Below are 3,392 nucleotides of genomic sequence, written 5' to 3'. Positions count from 1 at the left end.
TAAGTTATTTCATAACTATTGAAATTCATAATTTCCACATAAAACTCTAACTTTAAACTCTTTTACAATTAGGTCCCAAACATTCACTTTCTATTCAATTCTTACAATAAAATCAACATATAAACAATTTAAAGCTCTAATTCCATGCCAAATCATCATATACTTCCAGCACATATGTATAGAAACTTTCAATTTCTTTCATAGAATCAAAAACTAATGAATTCAACAAGTGGACCTAGTTGTAAAAGTCACAAAAACACAAAAATTTCAAGAAATAATCAAGAATTGAACTTACTTGGAGTAAAAATATGAAAAAACAGCTTAATATAATTCCTCCATGGCGTTTTTCTGATGAGAATGCGGAAAAATAAAGAGAAATCTAGATAATTCCACTTTAGTCCTAGCTTTATTAAGTAAATTTTGTAATTTTCCAATTTTCCCTTAATTCTCCTTATTTTCTTGCTGATTTCATGCCCTTGCCGTCCAGCCCAAATAGACCTTGGGTCTATTTTCCTTTTAAACCCTCTTTCTTTTATCAATTAAGCTATTTAATCATTTCCCACAATTTTGCATTTGATACAATTTAGTTCTTTTGTTCAATTAACTATCAGAACTTTAAAATTTCTTGGACGAAACTTTAATACTAACATATTAACACTCCATAAATATTTATAAAAATATTTATGGCTCGATTTAAAATTCCCGAGGTCTCGATACCTCGTTTTTTATTCTAATTATTTTAATATTTATTTTAGTACACTATTCACTATTTCAAAATTTTTCCTAACTTCACATTTAATTTATACTCACTGAAATTAATAATATTTCCTACTCATTTTTCGGATTTAGTGATCTCGAATCACTATTCCGACACCAATGAAAATTAGGCTGTTACAAAAATACTTCAAACATTTTAGTATAAGTATAGCTTACCTACCACTCTTTCCATCATTCATAACCAGTTATAAAACTATGTCATTTCCATCTTTGAAATATTCAAATCAATTTTAAAATATTTACACTTTAGTCCTTATGTTCGAAATTAACAATTTTCACGTTATATATTAGTCTTTTTTTTCATATATAAGCTTAAAATTAACATTTTAACATAAAAACTTCAAGTATTCAGAAATGGCAACATTTTGAAACTCTAATAGTTTTGCAAATTAAAACATGGGTTAACTAAATTGAACTACCACAATCTCAAAAACATAAAATTTACGAAAAATGGGCTTCAAATAACCTACCATGCAAGGATGAAAAGACTGGAGCTCAAGCTTTCTTCCTTCTCCAACATTCGGCCAAAGAAAATATGAATGGAAATGGATAATGGGTTGCTTTTGTTTTAATTTAATTTGATATACATATTTTTATGTTTTTAATTAACTAAATTTTAATATAATTAACATACAAAAGCTACACCAAACCGTCCACCACTTCCAAATGGGCTAATTGTCATTTTAAACATTGATTTAATTACTAAATAATCTCTTTAACAATTAAAATCTATAACGATTAATTTTATCATTTTTATAATTTTATCTTTGTACCTTAATTAACTATTTGTTCGAAAAAATTAAAGGACCAAGATTTAATGAACCTTTATGTTAATCTTGTAAATATTAAATGATAATATTCATGGACTCAATTTATGGAAATAGGATCCCGAAATCGCATTTTCAACACCACTTACATTAGGATCATTACACTTATACATTAATTAATTATCAATTAAACAAAATTACTAGACGAAACTTTAATATATTTCTATACTAGCATCGTAAATATTTTTTTTGAATGGAGCGTCGTAAATATTAATATTTAATATTTACTTACAAGGTTTACAAAAATGGTATTTCGAAACTGTAATCTCCGATATCATTGGAAAGTGGGTCGTTACATCACTAAATCATTTTTTCAATTAAAACTATTCGTTGAGGCAAGTTTTGTGCTTTTGTGATTAGTGGCACTTGATAGTAACTATTGCAAACTGTCATTTAGGTAATGAAGATATTTTTCATATGTGAGTTGACAATATTATGCAACAAAACTTTTTGACTAGTTATTGTGCTGATATTTTAAAGATTCTGTAGTCCATCTATGGAAACCAATCTGTGGCCAGTGAAGATTTGATCGGATTCAATTGAATCAAGACAACCCTTATTTTGAAGAGAATTTGTTGGGATTGTAATACTAATTTTGGATGGCCATATTATCAAATTATGCATTTATTAGTTTGATTGTAATTGTTATTATCAAGGAGTTGCTTTGTTTTCATTTAGATTCTATGTTTGCAAGTCAAAATTGACATATGCTATGGAGGCTTGTTTGGGTTATGAATGAGAGCATATTGAGAGCACTTGTATTCATTCATTGAGGAATTGTTTGGTGTGTGAGTGCAAATCGAATTGTAAACTTTGGGTGTTTACTTCCTAAGTTCTCAAGAGGAGAATTTAGATGTGAATGTTCTAGTCTTTTAGTACAATGGTGAGCTTTCTATACTTGAGGAGTGATAGAGTGTGATTTAATTGTTGTATTACGAATTAAAATTTCCGATTATATATTTAACAGGACAAATTGATTAATGAGAGTGACTAAATTGAGAAAAATAAAATTAAAATGACTAAAATAGGACAAACCACACTTTAGTGTGACATTGGGTGTAATTTACCTAAAAAATATCTTACATGTTATATTGGTTACAAAAAATTTAATCTAAATTTCAGTAAAAATTCACTAGTTGAAGCTATTAATTTTCCCTTTTGGAAAAATAAGAATATTAATAGTGGTTTTTTTTTTCCTTCTGTTTGCTGTATATTAACAATGGTTTTTTTTTTTTCAATATATTTTGCGTGGGAATGGGACTTACTCCATGGACTTGGTTAAGTTGACCTGCTTCTAAACTTTATGCTTTGTTGATACAGGAATATAAAGTGAATATTTTGTTTTTAATTTTAAGTATCATACTATTAAAATATAGAAATTATATTTTGAAATTAAAATTATGAAACTAAAATTCAAACCTACAAAGTGTATGGCTTATTTTAATCTTTAGAATTTCACTTAATAATTTGATATAAACAAATAATCAACTAATCTGAAGCTTAGAAACTTATATATAAAAGTTAATGAGTTAAATAAAGTAGAATAAAAGATAAATTGATTTATAATTTTCAATAAAAGTTGAAGTAGTATTTCAATAAAATATCAAAATTTTGCTGTTCTTACTCAAATTCCGTGTTTTCCATTAGCTTTTCCTTCTTTTTTTCTCCTTTAGCTTTTAAGACCTAAAAAGTCTTAAAGAAAGTGGGAGTGGGGCTTTCTTCATAGACTTCTGTTTGACTCAACTTTATAACATTTTGTGGAAAATTAACTTTTTTTCATTTTGTCCA

Source organism: Gossypium arboreum, chromosome 11 (assembly GCF_025698485.1).
Source record: "Gossypium arboreum isolate Shixiya-1 chromosome 11, ASM2569848v2, whole genome shotgun sequence".
Classification (NCBI taxonomy): domain Eukaryota; kingdom Viridiplantae; phylum Streptophyta; class Magnoliopsida; order Malvales; family Malvaceae; genus Gossypium; species Gossypium arboreum.
Note: the sequence above shows the minus strand (reverse complement) of the source record.